Source organism: Trachypithecus francoisi, unplaced genomic scaffold (genome assembly GCF_009764315.1).
Source record: "Trachypithecus francoisi isolate TF-2019V2 unplaced genomic scaffold, Tfra_2.0 Lachesis_group16, whole genome shotgun sequence".
Taxonomy (NCBI): Eukaryota; Metazoa; Chordata; class Mammalia; order Primates; family Cercopithecidae; genus Trachypithecus; species Trachypithecus francoisi.
In genome coordinates this window covers 62,006,288-62,034,099 of record NW_022681461.1, presented here as the reverse complement: position 1 = coordinate 62,034,099, position 27,812 = coordinate 62,006,288, and the positions used below count along the sequence as shown (strand labels likewise).

The window sequence follows — 27,812 nt, the reverse complement described above, 5'->3', positions numbered from 1 at the left end:
TGGGGGACTGTTGGGAAGGCATGATTGGTTTTTATACGTGAGGACATGAGATTTTGGAGGAGCCAGGGGCAGAATGATATGGTTTGGCTGTGTGCCCACCCAAATCTCATCCTGAATTGTAGCTCCCATAATTCCCACGTGTTGTGGAGGAACTCTGTGGGAGGTAATTGAATCATGTGGATGATTTCCCCCATACTGTTCTCATGGTAGTGAATAAGTCTCACAAGATCTCATGGTTTTATAGGGGTTTTCCCCTTTTGCTTAGCTCTCATTGTCTCTTGCCTGCTGTCATGTAAGATGTGCGTTTTGCCTTCCACTATGATTGTGAACATCCCCAGCCACATGGAACTGTGAGTCCATTAAACCTTTCTCTTTATAAATTACCCAGTCTTGGGTATGTCTTTATCAGCACATTAAAATGGACCAATACACCCAGATATGCTCGTGCCAGTGAAATCATTTGATTTTCTGTCACTTTTTCTTTGAAGGAAAATTGGGAGTCACAGAATTTGCCAGTTTATCAGAAATAAGGATAATGGACATTTCATGTGCATCAATAAATAAAGGATAAGGAAAGAGATCCCCATCCCATTTGCCCGATTTTTATCTCTTCTCTTGGGATTTTAGAATTTATTGATTCCATTAAAATATATTTTGTACCTGCTGTGTACCAGACTTATTGCCAGATATTAAGAAAGACTTAAAATAAATAATTACATTAAAAATTAAGGTAGGCATACAGATATTCAGAAGTTTATGACCCAGTTGTAGAGTATACTTAAAAATATAAACATGGTTCTTTCTGGGATGGTGGCTTAGTTAAGAGTATTTCCTTCTCCTATGTCTTATTAAAATAATTATAACATCATCTTTTAGAAAGCACACGCATAATTCTTTCTAAAAGAACCAATTAGCAAACAGAAAAGTAATCTAGAGCAAATTAAAAATATTCACAATATAAAAAAAGATCAAAGCAGTTAAAAACAAAAGAAAATATAACCCTTGAAGCATCTCTCAACTGAAAAACAATAACTTTTAGAACACAGTGACCAAGACAAACTTGAAGTTCCCTTCAGCTTGACTAAACATTAGACAGGCTTCTTTCCGAAGCTAGATTCCTGGCCTCTCTTTTCTTGGAGTATTTTATTTAGAAAACTTGTAAATTCTTTCTTTGCTCTTTGACATGTAAATCTTTCAAAAAGCCTCTTGCCACTCATGTGACCTAGTACTATCTTTCTCAAAGCCCTTGATGAATATCTCAAAGACCTCTAAAATGTAATCATTAAGAAAGATAATTCCCATATGTCCCAGGCTTTGTGAGAAGGTAGGAGCCTAAATTCAGTGACTTTCTTGCTCCAATTTGCAAAATTACTTCCAGTTATGAAGATATGAGAAAGTTTACTTTTCCTTTGAATAAGGCCAATTAGCAAACACAGATGGCCGACAATTTCCCTGATCCTAGCTCTTTAAAATAGCCTTGAATTAAGTCTTCCTTCCCTATTTAATATTGGCTGGTGTAATTTTTGTTTCAACAACATGTATTATCTATATTTTGTGATACTAAATAATATCTAAGTTGTATCAAATAAGAAAAACCTGGCATTAAAAAAAACAAAAGAAAATTTTTAAAAAAGAAAAGCACATAATGGACTAAGTAAGATCATGGTGGAAAGTAAAAATAGTCACATTTCAGTGCATCTTTGGGTAATGTAATGGAATGTGGGAAGCAGCTACAGCATGGATTTTTAGCAAAATGCCCTTTTAATTCTAATAAATATTTTCTTTTCAAAAACATCCTATTTACCCTGGTAACTTTAGGGAGTCCTGAACAATAGGAGATATTTCCACTAATACACCAAAATTTGACATATAGGAAAAGGAACTCTGATCTACCATCCCAACCCCAAACATACAAAACACATACAACAAAAACAATAATAAAAAGAGAACAGGAGGGGAAATAAAACATAATTGAAGATATAAGAAATTATAGAACAGTTGAATTAATAAACATAAGTTTTAATGCTTTCAATCAATGTAAATATTACAAAATCATTAAGTATATAAAAGGAAAAGCACAAACATAAAATTAAAAATAATAAACATAATAATATATAGAAAGTCAACCAAAATATCTCTATGTCTCTTTCAATTTCAAACATAGTTTTATACACTAAAAAGTCTTGATAAAACAATATAAAGTATCAACATTGACTTAAGAAGTGGACAATCTCAGTAGATTAATCATTTAGTAGAAAAATGAAAATATTCTATAAAGTCTGTTCCCTCTGCCTTCAAAATACCTAAAACGGGCAGATTTACTTGTGCTTTCTTTCAAACATTGGCAAAACCAAATGATATCCTTGTTCTACAAGCTTTTCCAGAAAACATGACTTTGAGAATTCAACAAGAGCTCAACATAGGAAAACGTGACAAAGTAAAAATCCTCAATAGATTGAATAAGAAGTTTTGTAATATTATCTGAACAAATATTCATTGAATCATTGCATTGAATCAAAAGCTTCTCTCAACAGAGAAGAGAATATTAAAAACTGTAATATACACTCTAGCCTCTCAAACATGGAGAAGAAGACATATAAACATAAAATAATAACATTATAATTCAAAACAATAAATGATTAAGAGCTAGTATGATTCATATAAAACATACATGTAATAGCAGAAATGGAGATGATTATACATCAACAGGTGATTTGGGCTGCATCATTTGACACTTCTCCATAAGAGTCAAAACATTCATATTGCCTACCCTAATAATCCACTGGTGGGAAAAGGTATTGCACTTTATGCCTACAAAGCATTGCTGTACATGCATACAGGGAGCCTTGTAGCATAATATAAACAATGCAAAAATAGAGTAGAACATTTTAAGAGCCTGCCTCACTGACCCAGACAATATTGAAAATTAAGCAATAAGTGTGTCTTTGCTAATTCCAGCCCTGTTACCTGCTCCTTTGTCAATATTGGTGTTTAGTGTCCAAGAAAATCTTCTCAGATATCCAATTCTCCATTGGTTGTTTACATATTAGTCTAAATTTAGTCACTATGCAAATATTCCCTGAGGTTTAGTTCTGCTTATGAAATAAGGTATTTTGTCTTTTATTAAAGCAGCATTAACATCAGAAATTAGATAGCAGACACATTTTGGGGAGTATTTAGAGGCGGTAAGAGAATAGACATTTCTCTCCTTACGTGCATGGTAAATGGCCTCTTTCTCTCCTGCCTGGGAAAGAAGATACAGGGCTTAGTAGTAACAGTTTAGACTCTTAGGCCAGATAGCTTAGGTTCAAATTCTAACTCCACCATTAATTAGCTGTGTGACCTTGGATATTCTTAACATCTTAATGTCTGAGTTTCCTCATCTGAAAAATGTGGTAAATAATAGTTTTGGCAATATAATTTACATCTCAGTCCTGTGACGGTTCAATGAAGTAAAATGCCTAGAACTGTTCTTGGCAGAAACTAATCCCTTACAAAGAAGTAACAGTAATCCTAGTGATATCACCAGTAATGCTAGTTCACACATATTGTTCACACACACAGCATGATTAACAGTAGTAATCTCTGTTACTCTTCAAAATATTCATTGACATCCTACATGTGGTTCTAATATGATGTGATCAAATTTTAATGTGGGCTTTAGTGCTTTCTTGCTGCCCACACAATGGCATTCTAATTGCTCTACAATAATTGTTCCTCTTAAAATGCTCTTTGAGAAGCATTTTGACATGCCTCCATAGTTACCTAAGCATTTAATTAATACACACTGATGGGGTGGTTCTATCCTGAGTAAGAGCTTCATTGCATCACGTGTTGCCAGGAAACACCAAGATAACCTCATCCTGTCTCACTACATCAGCAGCCCTGGGTGCTGGAGAAGCACTATTCTTTTACAGAACTATGTTTCTTCACATGCTGTGATCTGGCCTCAGAATAAAAAGCTCCCAAGCCTGCCTCTTCTAATTTGATGTTACCACATGGTAGAGAAGATGGATCACAAAGGCAGCATAAAATGTTTGAGTTGAGGGCAGCCAGCTGTTTAGAGCTACTTATCTGCTTCCGGAAGATAGACTATGGAGCTGCCCTCTCTTTTTCCTCACATACATAAGACTTGATGAGATATTAACATTTAAATTATAGCACTCTTTATTTTTATTCTGTTCTAGAAGCTTTGAAATGCATTCGACTGTTTCAAACTGCCTCCTGGGGAAGCTTAATAATACCTCCAGCAATTTTTTGTGGTCTTTATCAACCTGGGTACCTTCTGTCACTCCCAAAGTCCACAGAAGAGAATTTGATGATTGCTGAAGCCCTAGACTTTTGTTTGTCTAAATGTCCCTAACATGTCTAATCTTCTAAGTACTTCAGTCTGACAACTTGGACCAAATGAAAGGTAAAATATTAGCTGCCCTCCTCTTATGAATTCCATGGACACTTAGGCCCTCACCTAAACCTCGTTTTCTTCCTGCTGATGGGTCTGGAAGGTGAGCATGAGATGCACTTTTAATTAGCAAGTTGAAGAGGATGAAGCTACCCTGTCACTGGGCCTCTTAACAGTGATTGGAGAATACTGTTTTCTACCAAGAAAACCCTCCTGCTCCTGCATGCCACCATTATGCCCGCCTTCGGCCCTGCATGCCCTCCCCTCTCTAACTCTTCTTTTAAAATCCAGATCAAATTTTGTCTCTTTTCTGCAGCTTTTTTCTAACACTTCTTCCCCTCTACTCTACCTTCTGAATTCTCAAAGAATGAATTACTTTTTCTTCTCAAAGAATTATATGTATAACTAACACAGATTTATTAGCTTGGATCTATTTCTGCCTTATCTTTTAGTCTGTGAAGACACAAGTACAGTTGTCCCTCAGTATCCACAAAATATTCACTCCAGGACACCCTATGGATATCAAAATTTGCAGATGCTGAACTCCCTTCTACAAAATGGCATGGTATTTGAATATAACCTATGAACAACTTCCTGTATACTTGAAATCATATCTAGGTTACTTATAATAGCTAATTAATGTAAATGGTATGTAAATGGCTGTTATACTATGTTCTTTTCTTTATTAGTGTTATTTTTTATTGCTTTTAAAAATATTTCTGACTCATGCTTGGTCAAATCTGCAAATGTGGAATCTACAGATGTGGTGGCAGAATTAAAATGAACTAAAATAATAAAGTGAAATGAAAATTAAAGTGAACTAAAATAAATGGAGTTTTAAAATACTGAAAATATCCTTCTAGTTTTCACCACATGAGAAAAAAGCTCACCTGAATAAATCACCAAAGCACTGATTTAGTTACATTACAATAATAACAGTGATTGACCAAGATTCAAGTCTGCTATAGGTATGGAGTAAGTGCTTCTTAAATAATTACTTTATCCTTAAAATGACTGTGATAGTTTCAAATGATCCTTCACAGGCAAAATTAGAGGACATCAGCAAAGTGGTTGACTAGAAGCTTCTAGTACTTTTCCCTCACACATACAAAAAACAAAACAACAAATAAAAACCTACGTTTTGATCAACATAACTAAAGGAGAGCTCCAAAGAACAGCAAAAAAGTAGCAAAAATCTACTGGAGCCTAGACCCAGGCTGGCCACATAGGAAAGGGAAGAAAACACTTTGCCTCTGCCACCCCATCTGCTCAGTTGGGGTCAGCTTGGAACCAGGAGGGACTCTTTCCTACAGATAAAAAGGTAAGCAAGATAATCCCAATAGCCCCCATCACCACTGCGGACACCTTTAGTTTTTGCTAGCAAAAATTCCCGCAGTCCTCACAGGCTCTAATCCCAGCTGAGGAAGCTCCCCAGAATCCACACCCTGAGATACCCCAGAGAAGAAGCCAATGCACTGCCCTGTCCCTCCAAGGCCTGTGTCACTACTGTGATGTGCCATCTTGGAACTGGAACATCCTACTTCAGGAGTAACCATTGCCCTCCATCCCTGAGGCTTTGCTGCCATTGTGACATGCCTACTCCGTAGCTTGCCAACCCCTAGCAAAGCCATTGCTATTTCCTGCCCCACTGGGGCCAAGCTATCACAGAGCTGCTCCATTCCCCCCCATTCTAGTTGCTGATACAGCCCTTTCCTTACAGATGAACTGAAGTGGTGCCCTGTCCCCTGAGATCTTCAGGCCTCCCATACACCAGAGAAAAACTTATGCACCTGGTACTACAGTCAAGACAGTGCCTTCCTTCTTGGGGTTCCCAGGCTTCCAGCATACCAGAGTAGTAAAACCTCTTCTCCCAGCACCATGGATGAGGCAGCATCTTGTCCTCTGGGGGCTTCAAGCCCCTGGCACACTAGAGTAGCTATACCCCTTAGTGCCACAGCTGATGAGGTGTACCATATCCCAAGGGTCTGGAGGATATGCTGACCCATGTAGCCACACTCTCTGGGGCTGATCAGACATAGTGCCTTGCATCCCAGGGAATCAGAGCCTTGGCTGTGCTGTGCCACCAGATCCTCCAGGCTGAATAGCCACAGTATCCTGCCTATTTACAGTTTGACTAGCCCCCCCTTGCAGTCTGAGCTGCTGAGATGTCCTACTTCCCTGGAGAAGGCAGTCATTGGTGTGCTGCTTCCCTCATACCAGAGCTCAAGCCACAGTGGTGCCTTGACATTCCTGGGTCCTTGCTGCTACTGCACCTGGCCTCATAGACCCTGGGCCACTGATATATCCTACCACCCCAAGATCCATAGTTAACACTGTGTAATATGTCATCACCTGGAGCACTAGCTGCTATGCCCTGGTTTGCGTTCTAAATAGCAACTGAGCCCTGCTCCTCAAAGCCTGAGCCTCCAGAACATACATTCTTCCTCAGAGCTGGGCCAAGGCTTTACCCTGCCTTCCAGGGTCAGAACCACACCTACATCTCAGATCCCTGGGCCCTAACTGCTTGGGTTTGCTCAGAGCAATAGACCACAGCTTAGTGGGAGAACTACATCCATTTCTGTCTTGGAAAGTGAACCTGTACCTTAAATCCTAGATGCTACAACAGTTTCACAAGACCCTGAGCCCAGAGACCCAAATGTACAGCTGCTCAGAGCACCTATGACCTGAATCCTTTTGCCACTGCAGCTGTTTGTGGGTTGTGTCAGACTCGACACCAAGAAAAATTCCCTCAGTTAAGACACTTTGCTATAGAGAAGGCAAGAACAGAAGGATCCCTAAATTCCTTGCTTTGATAACCTACACAGCTACTACCATTGCCACAAATTCTTGCAGCCTAGACAACTGAGACATTCACAATTATCATTGACATTGATTATAACCAAAGAAGCTACATGGAGAGTATACCGTTGTGCCCACACAGAACCAGAGCCACTGTACCCTGACCAATTGGCACCCTCAGGCCCACAGGCCCATCTGCAGGTGGAAGTCTTCCTCTATGAAAGTCATTTTATAAAATTTGGAAGAAGTGCCAACACTGTGAGACACCCATACAGAAACACAAAAAATATGAAAAAGTAAGGAAACATGACACCACTAAAGGCACACAATAGCTCTTCAGTAACTAACCACAAATAAATGGAAATTTATAAATTGCCCTCCCACCCCAACAATTTAATGTAATTCTTAAGGGAATTGAGTGAGATACAAGAAAATACAGATAGATAATTTGATGAAACCAGGAAAATAATTTGATATCTGAATGAGATATTCAATGAAGAGATAGAAACCATAAAAGAGAACCAAACAGAAATCTTGGAGATGAAGAATTCAGTCAACGAAATGAAAAATATCATAGAGCTTCGACAGCAGACTAGATCAGACTAGATCATAGAAATAATCTGCAAACTCAAAGATAGGTCTTTTGACATGACTCAATGAAGAAAAAAATGAAAAAGAGTGAAGATGGCTTATGAGAAGTATGGGCAGCTTTAAGAGAACATTTTCATTATTAAAATTCAAGAAGAAGAAAAGATAGAGAAAGGAACAAAAAGCTTATTTAATAAAATAATTGCTGTAAACTTCCTAAGTTTTTGGAGAGATATGGACATCCAGATCCATTAATCTCAAAGGTTCCCCAAAAGATATGACTCATAGAGGTACTCTCCAAATAACATTATAATTAAACTTGAAAAGCTAAAGGCAAAGAGGGAATTTTTAAAGCAGCAAGTCACCTATGAAGGAATCCACAATAGACTATCAGCAGATTTCTCAGTAGAAACCTTGTAGGCTAGAAGAAATTAGGATGATATGTTCAAAGTGCCAAAAAAAACACCAACCAAAAACAAACAAACAAACAAACAAACAAAAAAAACCCCATGAGTCAAGAATACTACACCCAGCAAAGCTTTCCATCTAAAATGAATTATAAAGTCTTCCCCAGACAGACAAAAGCTAAAGGAATTTATCACCAATAGACCTGCCCTACAAGAAATACTTAAGGGAGCTTTTCAGGTAGAAATGAAAGGATGGTAATTATTCTCATGAACACATATTAAAGTGTAAAACTCACTAGTAGAGGTAAATACATACTCAAATCCAGAATACTCCAATACTATAATGGTTGTGTATAAATCATACATATCTCTAGTACGAAGGTGGAAAGTTAAAATGGTCATACATAATTAAAGCTACAATAAGTTGTGAAGGAATGCACAATGTAAAACAATGTAAATTGTGACATCAAAAACATAAATTGTGAAGGAAGGGTAAAAAGTTTACAGTTTTGTATACGATAGAAGTTAATTATCAACTTAAAATTGTTGATTATAGGATGTTTTATATAAGTCTCATGGCAACCACAAAACAAAAAACTATAGCCAATATACAAACTATAAAAATAAAGGAATCAAAACTTGGCACTACAGAAAATTTTCAAATCACAAAGGTAGACAAAAGAGGAAGAAATAAAAGAGCTACAAAATAACCAGAAAAGAAATAATAAAATGGCAGTAGTAAGTCCTTACCTATCAATAATAACCTTGAATGTAATTAGATTAAATTATCCAATCAAGACAGTGGCTGAATGCATTAAGAAAAAGACTCAATCATATGCTACCTACAAGAGACTCACTTAAGCTTTTAGGACACAACTAGGCTGAAAGCGAAGGGTTGTAAAAAGATGAAAATGGTAATCAAAAGAATCCATGAAAATGGTAATCAGAAGAGACTGGGGTGATTATACAGATGATCCTTGACTTACAATGGGGTTACATTTCAATAAATGTATTATAAGTTGAAAATGTCAAGTCAAAAATGCATTTTGTACACATAACCTACAGAACATCGTCGTTTAGCCTAGCCACATCTTAAACATGCTCAGAACACTTACAGAAACCTAGACACAGATAGGCATTTTGTAGACATGATGGAATGTGAAAACACAAAGCATAATATCAATAAAACTAAACTGGTAACACAGTATATTGTAGAGTCTCAGTGTATTTCTGTTCATGATTATGTGCCTGACTGGGGGCTGGAGTTCATTGCCAGTGCCCAGAATTGCCAGAGAATATCACGCACCATATTGGTATCCCAGGAAAACATTAAAATTCAAAATTTTATGTGTGGATTATACTGAATGCATATTACTTTCTTATCACTGTAAAGTCAAACAATTGTAAATCAAAACACTGTAAGTGAGGAACTATCTTTATTGCATGATCTCATTTACATATGGAATCTAAAACAAATTTGAAATATACAGAGATAGAAAACAAAATATTTGTTACCAGAGGCAGGGTGAAGAATGGAGAAAAATGGAGAGATTAAGGTCAAAGAATACCAAGTAACAGATATCTATATGTGTCCCATAACATCATGTTATATACCTTAAATATACACAATAAGAAAGGAATAACAGCTAGCATTTATTATTACTTGTGCTAGGCACAAGTAGGGTGCTTGTCACAACCCTATGTAAATTAAGTATTATTTGCCTATTGTAAAATGATGAAAGTAAGGCTCAGGAAAGTTAAACAACATACATGAAATTATGAGGTTAATAAATTGTATTAGTCAAGGTTTTCCAGAAAAATGAAACCAATAGGATACATTAATATATCTATATCCATCTCTATATTGAGAGAAAATAATGAGACAGAGACACACTCAGATTGCTTTAAGAAATTGGCTTCTGTGATTATGGGGCTGGCAAGTCCAAAATCCATAGGCAAATTGACAGCCTGGAAAATTAGTTAAGAGTTGATGTTGAGGTTTTGAGTATAATTCTTCAGGGTAGTAGGCTGGAAACTCAGGTAGAGTTTCTATGTTCAGTCTTGAGGACAGTTCTTTTTTTTTTTTTTTTTCTGGGAAATATCAGTCTTTGCTTTTAAGGCCTTCAACTGATTGGATGGGATCCATCCACATTATAAAGAGTAATCTGCTTTACTCCAGGTCTACTGACTTAAATGCAAATCACATCTAAAAATGATTTCCCAGCAACATCTAGACTAGTGTTTGACTAAACAGCAGGATATCCTAGCCAACAAAACTGACACATAAATTTAACCATCACACAAGTGGTAAAGATTCTAAATCCAGTCAGAAGCTTACATTCTCTGTCCATATCTAGATGTTGGTCCAGTCTCCCATGGACTTTGCTGTTATTTGTTTTCTCTTGCTAAGCCACATCCCCTGGGGGCTCTGTTTACGGTCACTGCAAAATCTTTGACTTTTTAACTTATTGGGCATACTGTCTTCCTACTTTTGTTCTCTTCTATTATTTTATTTACTTGAGTCTGACATGTCTCATTCCCAATGCATTGGCCAGTCATCTTCAATTCCATACTGTTGGTCACAGAGAAAAGCAGTAGATAACAGAACATAAGTGGAGAGCTCAGAGATCTAAGAACTAAAATGTAAGCTGGAGTAAAATTCACTTGTGTCACTTTCAGTAGTGTTGTGTTTATGTTCCCAAGGAGAATGCTGTTAAGATGAAGATGCTGATTGTGTTACTTAGTATTAGAGAGGTAAGCTATTTTGTGGCAGTGAATAAACCTTAAGTCCTTTTGGAATGTGCAGAACAGATGTTAAAAAATCAAGTGAGGTCATAATTGAAAGTCCCTCAAAAATTATAAAAATGCTTTAAAAAGGTTGGTTATTTAAACACCTAATATGGTTTTTCATTGAATTTTTCTCCTTTCTTCTGTTAGATAAGAACATTACCTATCCCCATCTACAAAGGAGTTACTTTGGGGAAGGAACTTCTTCTTATGTGTTTAGTGTAATGAGTAAAAGCTCAGATTTTGAGGGCCTGAACTTGAAACCCAATTTGGTCTTTGGGCAAAGCAGGTATCTTCTCTTTCCCTAGGTCTCTTTGTTCTTATTTTTAAAATGGACATAAAATAATAAGTGCCTGGCATGCTTTAGTACTATTATTATTCTAGTTATCCCATTCACTAGGACTTGCTCTGTTAATATTAACATCTACATTTTAGACTGATTCTATTAACATGGTTTAAACTGCTTTGATCTTTATAACAAAGCATCCACAGTTAACAAAGACCCTATAAAAATCAACCTTTGGGAGCATGAAAACCTGAGAAATGTGAGTCTTTAAAGGCTACTTACAGATTGGAAATCAAAGTAATTAATTCTCAAAATTATTGAGAAAGAGTAAGAAAATATAGACTCAATAGTGCAGGAATGGTTCTTTCCAATATTGCCTAATGTTAGAGCAAACCTATCTGAGTTCTCTGGCTTGTCTCTGCATTTATGGGTTTTGAAATTCAAATGCAAATGTAACAGTTAAATCTGCTCAGATAAAGTACTTTTTGATACATTGCTGGATGTATTATCCTTCAGGCTAATAAATAATTAGCACTATTTTTGTAATATTTTTGAAGTGGTGATTTATACATTTTTATTAAGATAAATAATTCACATATCATAAAATTCACCCATTTACAGTGTGCAATTAAATGGATTTTAGTATTTTTGACAGACTCATGCAACTATCACCCCTAATTTCATCACCCCAAAAAGAAATCCCATACCTATTAGCAGTCATTCTCCATTATCCTCCCTTGCACCCCAATCCTATGCAATCACTAACCTCATTTCTGTCTCTAAGGACTTGCCTATTCTAGTAGAAATTTTATATGAATGAAATCATACAATATACCATCTTCTTGACTGAATTCTTTATCTTAATATATTTTGTCTTCAAGGTTAATCCATGCTGTGCTTCATTCCTTGTTATCAATGAATAACAATCTACTATATGGATATAACACCTTTTGTTTGTTCCTCGGATGGAAAATAGAGTTGTTTCTACTGTTTGGCTATTATAAACAATGCTGCTATGGTAATTTGTGTACCATTTTTGTGTGTGTGTGTGTGGATATGTTTTAATTTCTCCTGGATACCTATAAGTAGAATTTATATGCATTTTAAACCAGTGTTAAGATGATTATCAAATTATTTTTGTAAATGAGTAAACACAAAGAGATTCCTGCTTCACGGAAAAATTAGAGCAGAAAGAGAAGTGTCTTACATTTAGATAGGTTATAAGATGTTTTCAAATAGTTACTTCAAATATCGGAAATTGCTCTGAATGAGGAAGCAAAGGTGCACTTTTTCCCATTTCACAGATAAGAAAATGGACCACTCTGAGAAACCTGGCTTAAATCTCGCATCAGGCAAATGGGAGAGGAAAGAAGAAAAACCCTTATTTCCACATTCTTTACAAAATTACCTGGTTCTTTAGTAGGGGATTATTATGTTTTTATACCTATAGAAATTTTTAAAAGTAATAAAGATATCTTTATAAAATCTGGCTAATTATATAGCAAATTCATTTTTCTTTTTTAACGGATAAATGCAGAAATTAAGATATTTTATTTAATCTATAGGTCTGTTATTCCTTTACTTTCACTATGATATGTATATGTGTGTATGTATATGTATATGTATATCTATGTCTGTGTATATGTACACATACCCATTGGAAAAAAAATACATATATATTCCTACATATATATATTGACCTTTCCCTTTTTTCCTAATCTTTCTATACTTTGATACTTGGACTGCTAAGTAATTTTGAATAAAATTACAAACTAGAATGCCACTGTACCACCTTCAGGCCTTCCACCTCAACTGGGCTCTCAGAATGATTCTGCAAATAGTTTTTTATGCTTTTGGTTGATCTTTACCCTGAGGATATTTAAGTTATCAGAAGCAATGGGCACATCGCATCTGATGTCTCCATCTGGATATCAAACCTTTTAGTGCAAGCATTGCTTCATGTGCCTTTCCCCTCTAATGTCCACTAGAGTGACTTGCACACTGAGGGTACTCAATAGATATTTGCTGATTAAGATTATTATGACACACTAATATCCAGCACATGATTTAAAGTGACTATGACCAAACTATTAGCAAGCAGACCTTTGTATACACTTTTTCAGGCAATAATATAACACGGACAATGTTTGATTATATGTGTCAGGAAGTTGATATAATCACCAAAATATTTATATATTTTATTGTTATACAAACCTTGATCATGGCTGAACATTTTATAGTAATTAATTTTGGTACTAACCAGTAAAAAGAACCTTACTACCTTAACTTTCAAATTTGGAGGAGTTAGCTACATTCACACCTAACCTACCAGTGGATCTGATCCTGGTGTTTTCCCCATTGAAGTCCAAAAGGATCTGATGATTCATGGCCCAATTTAGTTTACACTTTTATTACTGGTTTTTATTAGTGGGTACTAGGTAAACAAATAAATACCTAACTTTGACCTTTAATTTTACTTTGATAATGGTGAACATGTGCTTTAAAAAATTTTTTTTTGAGACAGGGTCTCACTCACATTACTCCCACTGCAGTGCAGTGGTCTGATCACGGCTCACTGCAGCCTCGACCTTTCAGGCTCAAGCGATCCTCTGACCTCAGTCTCCCCAGTAGCTGTGACTATAAGTGCACACCACCAATTTTTTTTTTGTAGAGATGGGATTTCACCATGCTGCTCAGGCTAGTTTCAAATTCTTGAGCTAAAGCAATTCTGTCCACCTTCGTCTTCCAAAGTGCTAGGATTACAGGCATGAGCCACCATGCCCAGCCCAACATACAAGTTTTTGAAAATGTGTCCAATACAAGATAAATGTGCTAACAGCTATAAGTGAGAAGGGCAGGTATAATCATTGCTCTGACTTTTCTCTCTCTTCAGAGTTAGAGTCATTCATATCCTTTATATTTGTTTTGGAAAATTAGTTAAATATAAGATGAGACAAACGCGAGAATGGGTAGAAAGAAAGAAGGAAACAAGTCTGACCTACTGTTTTATTTCTCACTACCTTGTTTTACTCATGGCCAAACATGTTATCCTTAAGACAGTGACTAAATCATAACAGATACATTTCAATCACCAGTCCCAATCCACCTATATGCAGCTTTAGTTATTAATTTATATATATCTTTAAGGGATTAATTTTATATATCAAGTTCTATTGTATGCAGAAGCAATAATGTTGAGGGCCTCTCTAGGACGGCTTTAACAGAAATAATAAATATATTTTGCTCTTGAACCAGACACATATTTTGATGAGTTACAATTAGCAATTATCTTGGCAAAACAGAATTTTTACTGTAGAATGTTTTCTGTTGAAAACACAAGCTTTCTTCAAAGTCACTCAGTGTAGCTATCATGTGCAACTGATAATAAGTAAGTTAACTGGTCCAGCTTCCTAATAAGCCTTTAGATTTAAAAACCCATAAACACAAGGTACTGATTCCACAGTCCTAAAAATAAAAATAAAGCCATTTTCTTATGACATCACATAATGAAATGGTTGGATATTGTAATTCCCAGGCATCTTCATGCTCTATGGCAGCAGGAATTCGAAAATTCAAAGCAACCATGGATCCATTGTAACAAAAAAAAAAAAAGAGGCATTTTAATAATGATATGTGAAAATGAATTATAATTTTTATAGTGAGAAATAGACAGCCAATAATATATGACTGTATTACAAGAGTATTTTAACAGTAGTCAGCTTAATTCACTGCATGGAAGACATAAGCAGTTTTACTTTCCTACTACTTACTTAAAATTTATTATTTGCCTGGAAAGCACTGATTTACTATCACCAACTTACTTGTATTTCAAAGGTCCCCAACTCGGCAAGCTCGTGGCCTTATCTTGACAGCCCTGCTATGTCCACATGTTCTTTTAGTTGACACAAAAGAGTTCAACCTGAAAGCATACAACCGGAGTTTATTATTCACAAAACCAGATTTCTGCTAGTGCAGCACTACACATTTCATCAGCTATTTGGAATAGCATGGTCTTTGGGGTGTCTTCTCTTAAATGCTGTCAGGAAAAGAATCTTGAGACACAGCTCAGTGCTGCTGACATGTCACACTGTTTATGTGACCAGGGGAGCTTCTGTTTCTGATGGAGGTAACAGGGGTTTGCTAGTCAATAACTGGATGAGAAGATAGAGGCTTCTTTACACAGAGGAAAGAAACTAACATGACTACCTGTTGCCTGTGCCTCATTAGCTCTGTACATGCAAAAGAAGCATCAATTCATTAGCTCAGCTGGGTTGAAATTTCTGATGAGGACTAGGCATAAACAAGTAAGAAAATAAAAGGAAACAGGATAGACAAGGGCATGGGGTGGGAGGGGGGGAAACCCAGGTTTTCCAAAAGGGAAGAAAGAAAGGTGGTATGCTTGATGGTTTCAGGACCAGCTGACCTTGGCATTTGTTCTGTTTGGCTGACATAACAAAATAATATAGACTGGTGGCCTCAACGATAGACATTTACTTCTCAAAGTTCTGGGGCTGGAAGTCCAAGATCAAGGTTTCAGCAGCTTCAGTTCCTGGTGAGGGTTCTCCTCCTGGCTTGCAGAAGCCACTCTTGCTATATCTTCTTATGATCTTTCCTCAGTATGTGACCTCATAAAAGGAGATTCTCTTCCTTTTTTTCTACTAAAACCACTAATTTTATCATGAGAGCATCACCCCCCATGACCTAATCTAACCCTAATTTTCTCCCAAAGGTCCTATCTTCAAATATCATCATACCAGAAATTAGAGCTTTAACATATGCATTACAGGGAGGACATGATTCAGTTCATAACAGCCTTTAAGGCCCGAAGTCTTTTCTTGGTGAAGTGATTATGTTGGGTGCTGGATGCAGAAAGGAGATTCAGGATCAGATCTGGGCATGGAGAAGGGTCAGGGCTGCCTGTTATCTACAGAGCCTGAAGCCAAGACAGATGCAAAAGGCAACTAGGGACCAAGGGCAAAATCAAGAGCCAACCCCAACATACAAAGTAAGAATACTCCAAAGGGGTTATTCTCAGAGGAAGGAAAATTGAAGTCACCAAAGCTGGGCAAGTAGGTGTAGAAGAGATGTTTAAGAGGCAGAGCCTCATAGGAGCTCCTGAAGAGTTGCAGTATAACTCCATGTGTGCCTCTGGCAGTAGTGGGAGGGAGAAGCTAAGAAGAACAAAGAACACAAAAATATATAAAGAGAAAATTGATTAGTGGCTTCCAAAGAGATCCTGGCTTCTATAAAGACCTTAGAGTTCAATCATTTGCATGTGCATAAAATATCTAGGAAGACACCTAGAAATTAGGAAGACTGGTTGCCTCTGAGGAGGGGAGGTAAGTGACAGTGGCTTTGGGCTGCAGGGAGACTTTTCACTATGCTCTCTTTTGTATTTTTTAAAATTCTGAGCTATAGGACTATAACAAAGGAAAAAATAATATCACTTAAAATTATATGTTATTACTATTATTATTATTTGAGCCCAGGCTGGAGTGCAGTGGAATGATCTTGGCTCGCTGCAACCTCTGCCTCCCAGGTTCAAGTGATTCTCCCATCTGAGCCTCTCTAGTAGCTGGAACTACAGGCATGCACCACCACACCTGGCTACTTTTTTTGTATTTTTAGTAGAGACTAGGTTTCACCATATTGGCCAGGCTGGTCTTGAACTCCTGATCTCAAGTGATCTGCCCGCCTTAACCTCCCAGTGCTGGGATTACAGCCACTGTGCCTAGCTATCACTTGAAATTTTAAAAGGGAATAAATAAAGTAAAATGTAAAACTCAAAAAGAACTAGAGAGAGAGAGAGAGAGAGAACATTAAGAAGAAACGTAAAATTTTCTTCATGAGTGCTTCTAAGGCTAGCAACTATGGGCCCCCTCTGCTATTTTCATCATAGAACTCCTGCTACTGAATTAGGAAAGGAAGTTGTAAAATTATATCAATGTCCTTATTCTGCTTTAAGTAAAAGCATCTTTATTTTTACCATGATCATGCCTCAAAAATTGGGCTCATATTCATATGAGAACTTTATATAAACAGGCTTCTTCTGGTCACTCAGTAGAATACTTGATTACTCACAATAAATCACTATCATTATTATCATAAAATACCTCTAAATTTCTAACTGATACATCTTTACTAAATGCTTAAAGCACACCAAATTCTGAAAGCCACTATGTACATGGCCCAACCCAGACAGCACATAACACAGGTACACACGGCATAATATTAGGATAATAACCAGTATAAGCCAAAGAGTGAACATATACTGAGTAGAGAAGTTAAGTAGAGAAGATTTAAACATGGCAAATATTGGAAGCATCATAAAAATTCACCTCTCATCAGTTGCTAGGAAAAGGTTGCTTGGGGAAAATAACTCGCTGTTGAGCAATTACAGAAAAGAGAGGAAATACCAGGCATGTAACAGCCGAGAAGAACATTCAGAGATGAGTGAGATAATTGGGTAAAGGCAGACTAAATAAATGTTCCAGGGAAAATGACTGTCCAGAGGCTGAAGAGTGGGAAGAGAGTCAGCCTCACAGAGACTCGGGAGAAGAGGCTGGAGGATGGGCAGGATATAATAGCACATCATGTTCAAAATGCTAAACTGTACAGTTCCCATGGCAAATGGCAGGACCAAAAAACACATTAGCAGCAGCCTGAGAATGAATGAGGAGCCAGGGGAAAACTGCTTCAATTGAAAAAAGGGGGTTAGTAGTGCCAACGCTGCACAGGATGCAAGAAAAATAAGGACCTAGAAGAAGTCCTTTTTTATTTAGCTACAACATGGTGATTGGAGACCTGAAGAGCAGAGTTGGGACAGGGTGTGGCAGGAGCAGTCTTCTGCGATTTTCAAGATGAATGTGGGTTGCAGATGTGGGGACACTGAATGCAGACAAATCTTGAAAGCAAGACTGGAAAAGAAATGAGGAATAGAAATGGCTAAAAATGTCAGACAATTTGTTTTATTTTCCATAGGAGAGAGGTTCAGACACATGGAAATGAAGACTAGTAGCAAGGGAAAGGTTTATGTTATAGTGGGTTAGCAAAGACTAATGCAGTAACATGGTTGAGCATGAAGGCCATGAGTGCAAGAGCGTGAATCAGCATTAGCAAGCAGGACAGTAACTTCCACAGAAAAGGGAGAGAAGGCTAAGTTTTAGCTCCTCCTATGGTCCCTACCTCAGGAGTAGTGCCTTAAGTCAGGAAGTGGTTTTATAGTTATGCATGTGTAGCATCTCTAGTAGCATAGCAGCAACACTGGGGAGCTCTGCAGAGGGATTAGCAGGTGGCAGAGGGTTAGGAATGGCCTCCAAGGCACCAGCAGGGGCACTTGAGTATGAGACCCAGGCAGGTGCTTAAGGACATTTCTGTCTAATGCACCATAGCAGTGGTGTTTAGAATCAACCATGTAGAGCCTTAGAGCCTGTGTTTCTTATTTATAAAATGATGGTAATAATGCCAATTATTTTTCACAGGTTTTTCAATGAAGATTAAATGATACAGTGATTGTAATACGCTTAGCACAGTGTGTGGAAAATTGCTAGCTTTAGACAAGAGTCTTGACTCTTTCCATCCTCAACACCTTGGACCAAGCAAGTGTATGATCACCATAATGCAAAATGTACAGTATTTGCACAAAGTCTAGTGTGGTTCCATAGGTAAATGCACTAAGGTGATTATGACAGTTATTTGACCTAAAGACTATGAGTGACAGTGAATGTAAATTCCAATGCTGTCAGCTTGAATCAATATATATCAGGAGCAATGATCCATTTACTTCTGGGTAATGAGAGAAAGTTACGATGTTGTGAATATATTATGGCTTCTTGGATTTTTTATTGCTTTTCCTGTGCATTAATACAATAACAAGAAGCACAGATCATTTGCTTCTAGACTGCAAGAAGCAGCAAACTAGGTGCTGATTATTTTGTGTCAGAAAATCATTTCTGAAAGAAAAACAACCAGGATGGGACTATGGCATTTACTGACAAGTGCTTTATATTTGCAGCTATTCATATTAGGTGATTTGTCTCTGGAATGATTTGGTTCCTGTTTGGGAAGAACACATGTTAGAAAGGCAGTGTACAAAGTCAGTCAAATATGAGCACTGAAAACAAATTTTACAAAGGATAATCATGCATTATTTCAACCAACATTTTTTTGTGCCTACTATGTACCAAGCTTTGTACTAGGTTTTGGAGTACAACATTCATATCACACATTCCCTGTGAAGACATTTATGTTACAGTGGCAGACAAAGCAATATGGTAAATAGTAAACTTAATGACAGATGATGGTTTGGATATTATGAGCTCAGAGGAGTGAATCTTTACGTAGTCTTGAAGATCCATGGTGAATGTTATCCCTTGCATTTTTTTCAGTTTTATTAAGGTACAACTGACAACCAAAATTATATATATTTACAATTATAAATATGCACAAGGTGATATTTTTTGTTTGTTTTTAAAGTTTTTGAAAAAACTTTTAAGTTTGGGGGTACATGTAAAGGTATGTTACATAGGTAAACACGTGTCATGGGGTTTTTTGTACATATTATTTCATCACCCAGGTATTAAGCCCAGTGCCCAATAATTGTCTTTTCTGCTCCTCTCCCTCCTGCCACCCTACCACCTCAAGTAGATCCTAGTGTCAGTTGTTTCCTTCTTTGTGTTCATAAGTTCTTATCATTTAGCTCCCACTTATAAGTGAGAACATATGGTATTTGGTTTTCTGTTCCTGCATTAGTTTGCTAAGAATGATAGCTTCCAGCTCCATCTGTGTTCCTGCAAAAGTTATGATCTTATTCTTTTTATGGCTCCATAGTATTTCATGGTGCATATGTACTACATTTTCTTCATCCAGTCTGTCATTGATGGGCATTTAGGTAGATTCCATGTTTTTGCTATTGCAAATAGTGCTGCAATGAACATTCACATGCAGGCCTTTATGGTAGAATGATTTATATTCCTCTGGGCATATACCCAGTAATGGGATTGCTAGGTTGAATGGTAGTGCTTTCCACAATGGTTGAACTAACTGACATTTCCATCAACAGTGTATAAGTGTTCCTTTTTCTCCACAACCCACGAGCATCTGCTGTTTTTTGACTTTTTAGTAATAGCCATTCTGACTGGCATAAGATGGTATCTCATTGGGGTTTTGATTTGGATTTCTCTAATGGTCAGTGCTATTGAGCTTTTTATATGCTTGTTGGCCACATGTATGTCTTCTTTTGAGAAGTGTCTATTCAAGTTCTTTGCCCACTTTCTAATGGGGTTGTTTTTCTTTGTGAATTTATTTAAGTTCCTTATAGATGCTGGATATTAGACCTATGTCAGATGGGTAGTTTGCAAATATTTTCTCCCATTCTGTAGATTGTCTATTTATTTTGTTGATAGTATCTTTTGCTGTGCAGAAGCTCTTAAGTTTAATTAGATCTCACTTGTTAATTTTTGCTTTTGTGGCAATTGCTTTTTGTATCTTTGTCATGAAATCTTTGCCTGTTCCTATGTCCAGGATGATTTGCCTAGGTTGTCTTCCAGGGTTTTTATAGTTTTGGGTTTTACATTTAAGTCTTTAATCCATCTTGAGTTGATTTTTGTATATGGTGTAAGGAAGGGGTCCAGCTTCAATTTTCTGTTTATGGTTAGCCAGTTCTCCCAGCACGATTCATTAAATAGAGCGTCTGGGCCGGGCGCGGTGGCTCAAGCCTGTAATCCCAGCACTTTGGGAGGCCGAGACGGGCGGATCACAAGGTCAGGAGATCGAGACCATCCTGGCTAACCCGGTGAAACCCCGTCTCTACTAAAAAATAAAAAAAACTAGCCGGGCGAGGTGGCGGGCGCCTATAGTCCCAGCTACTTGGGAGGCTGAGGCAGGAGAATGGCATGAACCCGAAAGGCGGAGCTTGCAGTGAGCTGAGATCCGGCCACTGCACTCCAGTTTTGGCGACAGAGTGAGACTCCGTCTCAAAAAAAAAATAGAGAGTCTGTTCTCATCTTTTGTTTTGTTGTCCACTTTGTTGAAGATCAGATACTTGTAGATGTGCAGCCTTATTCCTGGGCTCTCTATTCTGTTTTGTTGGTCTATGTGCCTGTTTATATACTAGCACCATGCTGTGTTGGTTACTGCAGCCTTGTAGTAAAGTGTTGTCAGGTAACATGATGCCTTCAGCTTTGTTCTTTTTGCTTAGGATTGCCTTGGCTAGTCAGGCTTTTTGGCTCCATACAAATTTTTAAATATCTTTAAATAGTTCTGTGAAAAATGTCCTTGGTAGTTTGACAGGCATCACATTGAATCTGTAAATTGCTTTGGACAGTATAGCTATTTTAATGATATTATTTCTTCCTATCCATGAGTATGGGATGTTTTTCCATTTGCTTGTGTCTTCTCTGATTTCTTTGAGTAATGTTTTGTAGTTATTATTGTAAAGATCTTTCACCTTCCTGGTTAGCTGTGTTCCTGTGTATGGTTTATGTGTCCAAGAATCTATCCATATATAGAAATGCTAGTGATTTTTTGTATGTTGATTTTGTATCCTGCAACTTTGCTGAAGTTTGCTGAAGTTGTTTATCAGCTGGAGGAGCTTTGGGGCCAAGATAACGGGTTTTTCTAGGTGTAGTATCATGTCATCTGCATATAGAGCTAGTTTGACTTCCTCTCTTCCTAAAATGGATGCCCTTTATTTCTTTTTCTTACCTGATTGCTCTGGCTAGGACTTCCAATACTATGTTGAATAGAAGTGGTGAGAGAGGGCATCCTTGTCTGTGCCAGTGTTTATTCTTTCTCTCTTTTTTTTTTGATTAGATTTTTTTTCTCTCTTCAACTTTTCTCTTAAGCTCAGGGGTACATGTGTAGGATGTGCAGGTTTGTCACAAAGGTAAGTGTGTGCCATGGTGGTTTGCTGCACAGACCATCCCATCACTTACGTATTAAGCCCAGCCAGAATTCATTAGCTACTTTTCCTGATGTTCTCCTTTCTCCCACTGCCTCCAAACTGACAGGACCCATTGTGTGTTGTTCCTCCTTACGTGTCCATATGTTTTCATCATTCAGCTCCCATTTATAAGTGAGGACACATGGTGTTTGGTTTTCTGTTCCTGCATTAGTTTGCTGAGGATAATGGCTTCCAACTCCATCCACGTACCTACCAAAGACATTATCTCATTCCTTTTCACGGTGGCATTGTATTCCATGGTATATCTTTACCACACTAGCCAGCACTCTCAGCACCATTTATTAAATAGGGAGGTCATTTTCCCATTGCTTGTTTTGTCAAGTTTGTCAAAGATCAGATGGTTGTAGGTGTGTGGTCTTATTTCTGAGTTCTCTATTATGTTCTATTGGCATATGTGCTAGTTCTTGTATCAGTATCATGCTGTTTTGGTTACTGTAACCTTGTAGTATAGTTTGAAGTTGGGTAGCATGATGCCTCCAGCTTTGTTCTTTTTGCTTAGGATTGTCTTGGCTATTCAGGCTTTTTGGCTCCATAAGAATTTTTAAATACGCCAATGGTAGTTTAATGAGAATAGCATTGAAACCATAAAATACTTTGGGCAGTATGGCCATTTTCGACAATATTGATTCTTCTTATCCATGAGAATGGAATATTTCTTCATTTGTTTGTGTCCTCTCTGATTCGTTTGAGCAGTGGTTGTAGTTCTCCTTGAAGAAGTCCTTCACTTCCCTTGTTAGCTGTATTCCTAGGTATTTTATGCTTTTTGTGGCAATTGTGAATGGGAGGTCATTTATGATTGGGCTCTCAGCTTGCCTGTTGTTGGTGTATAGGAATGCTAGTAATCTTTGCACATTGATTTTGTATCCTGAGACTTTGCTGATGTTATTTATCAGCTTAATAAGCTTTTGGGCTGAGACAACAGAGTTTTCTAGATATAGAATTATGTCATCTGCAGACAAAGATAGTTTGATTTCCTCTCTTCCTCTTTGAATACACTTTATTTCCTTCTCTTGCCTGATTGCTGTGTCCAGAACTTCCAATACTATGTTGAATAGGAGTGGTGACAGACGGCATCCTTCTCTTGGACTGATTTTCAAGGAAAATGCTTGCAGCTTTTGACCATTCAATGATATGGGCTTTGGGTTTGTCATATATGATGCTTATTATTTTGAGTTATGTTCTTTCAATACCTAGTTATTGAGAGATTTTAACATGAAGGGATGTTGAATTTCATTGAGGGCCTCTTCTGAGTCTATTGTGATAATCATGTGGTTTTGTATTTAGCTCTGTTTATGTGATGAATTACATTTATTGATTTGCATATGCTGAACCAAACTTGCATCCCAGGGTTGAAGCCAATTTGATTGTGGTGGATAAGATTTTTGATGTGCTGCTGGGTTTGATTTGTCAGTATTTTATTTAGAATTTTTGCATTGATATTCATCAAGGATATTGGTCTGAAGTTTTCTTGTTTTGTTGCGTCTCTGCTAGGTTTTGGTATCAAAATGATGATGGCCTCACAGAATGAGTTAGGGAGTCTCTCTTTTTCTATTGTTTGGAATAGTTTCAGAAGAAATGGTATGAGCTCCTCTCTGTACTTCTGATAGAATTTGGCTGTGAATCCATCTGGTCCTGGGCTTTTTTTGGTTGGTAGGCTATTAATTACTGTCTCAATTTCAGAACTTGTTATTGGTCTATTCAGGGATTCAACCTCTTTCTTGTTTAGTTTTGGGTGGGTATATGTGTCCAGGAATCTATCCATTTCTTCTAGGTTTTCTAGTTTGTATGTGTAGAGGTGTTTGTAATAGTTTCTAATGGTTGTTTTTATTTCTGTGGGTTCAGTAATTACAGTCCCTTTGTCATTTCTAATTGTGTTTATTTTAATCTTCTCTCTTTTCCTCTGTATTAGTCTAGCTAGTGGCCTATGTATTTTATTAATGTTTTCAAAATACAAAGTCATGGATTTGTTGATTATTTGCATGGTTTTTTGAGCCTCAATTTTCTTCAGTTAAGCTCTGATTATTGTTATTTCTCGTCTTCTGCTAGCTTTGGAGTTAATTTTTTCTTGCTTCTCTAATTCTTTCAGTTGTGAAATGAGGTTGTTAATTTGAGATCTCTCTAACTTTTCTATGTTGGCATTTAGTGCTATGAATTTCCTGCTTAACATTTCCTTAGCTGTGTCCCAGGGATTCTTGTGTGTTTTATCTTTGTTCTTATTATTTTCAAAGAACTTCTTGATTTCTGCCTTAATTTCATTATTTACTTAACAGTCATTCAGGAACATACTGTTTAATTTCCATGTAATTCCATGGTTTTGAGCTGTTTTCATTGTCTTGAATTCTATTTTTATTGCACTGTTGTCCTAAGGTGTGTTTGGTATGATTTTCGTTCTTTTACATTTGTGGAGGATCGTTTTATGTCCAATGATGTGGTCAATTTTAGAATACATGACATGCAGTGATAAGAAGAATGTATACTCTTTTGGTTTTGGGTAAAGAGTTTTTGAAAGGTCTGTCAGATCCATTTGGCTCAATGTTGAGTTTAGGTCCTGAATATCTTTGTTAATTTTCTGCCTTGATGGTCTGTCTGATATTCTCAGTGGAGTGTTGAAGTCCCCCACTATTTTTGTGTGGTAGTCTACGTCTCTTTGTAGATCTCTAAGAACTTGACTTATAAATTTAGATTCTCCTATACTGGGTGCGTATATATTTAGGATAGTTAGGTCTTCTTGTTGAACTGAACGCTTTACTATTAGGTAATGCCCTTCTTTTTCTTTTATGATCTTTGTTCGTTTAAAATCCATTTTGTCTAAAATTAGTATTGCAACCCCTACCTTTTCTATTTTCTATTTGCTTGACAAATTTTTCTCCATCCTTTTATTTTGAGCCTATGAGTGTCATTATGTGTGAGATGAGTCTCTGGAAGACAGCATACATTAAGTCTTGCTTTTTATCCAGCTTGCCACTCTGTCTTTTAAGTGGGGGCATTTATCTTGTTTACATTCATGGTTTGTATTGATATTGTGGATTTGATCTTGTCATTGTGCTGTTAGCTGGTTATTATGTTGGTTTGTTTGTGTAGTTGCTTTACTATGACACTAGTCTGTGCATTTAAGTGTATTTTTGTATTAGCTGTTTCCAATCTTTCTTTCTTTTATTTATTGCTCTTTTCAAGATCTCCTGTAAGGCAGGTCTAGTGGTAATGAATTTCCCCAACATTTGCTTATATAAAAAGATTCTATTTCACCGTCACTTAGGAAGCTTAGTTTGCCTGGATATGAAATTCTTAGTTGAAGATTTCTTTCTTTAAGAATGTTAAATATAGGCCTCCAATTTCTTCTGGCTTGAAAGGTTTCAGCTGAGATGTGCTCTATTAACCTAATGAGGTTTCATTTGTAGGTGACCTGAGCTTTCTATCTAGCTGCTTTTAACATTCTTTCCTTCATCCTGACCTTGGAAAACCTGACAATTATGTGTCTTGAGGATGATCTTCTTGTGGAGAATCTTGCAGGAATTCTCTGTGTTTCCTGAATTTGACTGTTGACTTCTCTAGCAAGGTTGGGGAAGTTTTCATGGGAGATATCCTGAAACATGTTTCCCAAGTTGTTTACTTTTTCCCTCCCCATTTCAGGGATGCCAATGATGTATAGATTTGGCCTCTTTACATAATCCCATACTTCTCAGAGATTTTGTTCATTCCTTTTTATTCCTTTTACTTTCATTTTGTCTGACCATCTTATTTCAGAGGGCGAGTCTTCAAGTTCTGAGATTCTTTCCTCAGCTTGGTTTATTTTGCTGTTATTTAATAATACTTGTGATTGCATTGTGAAATTCCTATATTTTGTTATTCAGCTCTGTCAGACCCACTAGGTTCTTTTTTATATCGGTTATATTATCCCTCAGCTCCTGTATCACCTTATTGTGATTCTTATTTTCCTTGGATTTGGTATTGTCATCCTCCTAAACCTTGATGATCTTTGTTCCTATCCATATTCTGAATTCTATTTCTGTCATTCCAGCCAGTTCAGCCTTATTAAGAACTCTTGTTGGAGAACTGGTGTGGTCATTTGGAGGACATATAATACTCTGGCCATTTGAGTTGCCAGATTTCTTGCACTGTTTTTTTTTTTTTTCATTTCTGAGTGTGGGTGTTTCTTTAACTGCAGTATAGATTGAGTATAGTCAATAGACTTCTTTTCTGGATGTTGTTGCTGGGGTGAGTCTTTTTGCAGGGTCTTTATTTGATGCTGCCTTCTTGTCTCTGGTTTCAAAGGGGGGTATGTTAGTGAGGTATTTTTATGGTTGAAGCTTTGGGGTGTGATCCACCAGGTGGCAAGCTTGTTGATCAGTTGTAGACTCTTGCTCGGTGTGTGGCTCCCCTATATTTCCTCACAGTTGCAGCTATGTTCCCTCTTTGTGTTCTGAAAGTGTGGGTTCCTCTCCCCCATGAGTGCTGGTGGTAGACTGTGATGTGGCACTCCTAGGCTGCTCCCTGCAGCTCTGGGGAGATTTTAGTCTTTATGTTTGTTCCCCAACTTGAAGGCAGAAGAGGAAAGGAATTCAGTAGTGGTTGTTTTTGAGGGTCATTTGCTTATCTTCTGGGGGCTTCACCCCAGAGAGATGCAGGTAAGTCAGCAATCACTCAGTGCAATCAGCCCACGATGGAGGGTTTGTGCTGTGGGCCTAAGCCAGGGGTTCCCTTTCTTGTGACAAGAAGTTTTGGGGGATATGTGGGGAGGATGTTGGAGGTGTGGATAAGGCACTTAGGGTCTTTGCTCTTTCATTAGTCTGAGGGTGGCAAAGGCAGTGCCACTGCAGAGGCAGTGGCAAAGAGGTTTTCAGTTGACCTGGAGACTCTGTCCAGGGAGTTGCCAAGTTGTTACGGGTGCAATAGCTCTGATGTTGTGTGGCTGGAGGCCCAGGCCTGAAGGACCAGCCCTTAAGGAGTTAGGGGCATGGGCACCCACGTAGCAGTCTGGATTCTTTTCCATAGGACTGCTGTGTATGCTTGAGGCCCATTCTAGTTACCAGGCACCTTGGATTTTCCAGTACCTGTAGGTATCACCAGTGAAGGCTGTGAAATAGCAAAAATAGCAGGCTGTCTCTCCCTCTGGTAGGCCTGTCCTAGAGAGGCACGAGCCTGTTGCTGGCCCAAAGGCACCTGTAGGAGGTGGCTGGAGACATCATTTGGGAGGTTCCCACCCAGTGAGGCAGAATGGGATTGGGGTCCCACTTAAAAAAGCACTCTGGCCACATTTTGGTAGAGTGACTGTGCTATGCTGGGGATCCACTTCAGTCCCCAGTCACCTCAGACACTCTGAAGCCCAAAGGCTGGGATGGTGAAATCACCCAAACAGCAAAGATGGCAGCTCATCCCTCCCTCTGGGATCTCCATCCCAGGGAGATTACAATTCTCTGTTGGCCAGAAAACACTGACAATGGGGACTGAGGGCCCTGGTTGGGAGCTCCCACCCAGTGAGGAGGGGTGGAATCGGAAACCCGCTTAAAGGAGCAGTCTGGCCACATTTTGGTAGGGCAGCTGTGCTGTGATGGGAGATTCCTTCCATCCCTGGTTAGCTCA

At 37.7% G+C, this 27,812-nt stretch overlaps 1 long non-coding RNA gene across 1 annotated transcript in view; it reads right to left on the bottom strand.

Moving 5' to 3' along the window:
* The window catches only part of LOC117098701, a 176,933-nt gene that overhangs the window by 40,513 nt on the left and 108,608 nt on the right, over positions 1–27,812 (bottom strand). The window contains exon 2 of the long non-coding RNA XR_004443549.1: positions 15,091–15,188. This is a non-coding gene — a long non-coding RNA (uncharacterized LOC117098701). The remainder of the gene's footprint in view (positions 1–15,090; positions 15,189–27,812) is intronic.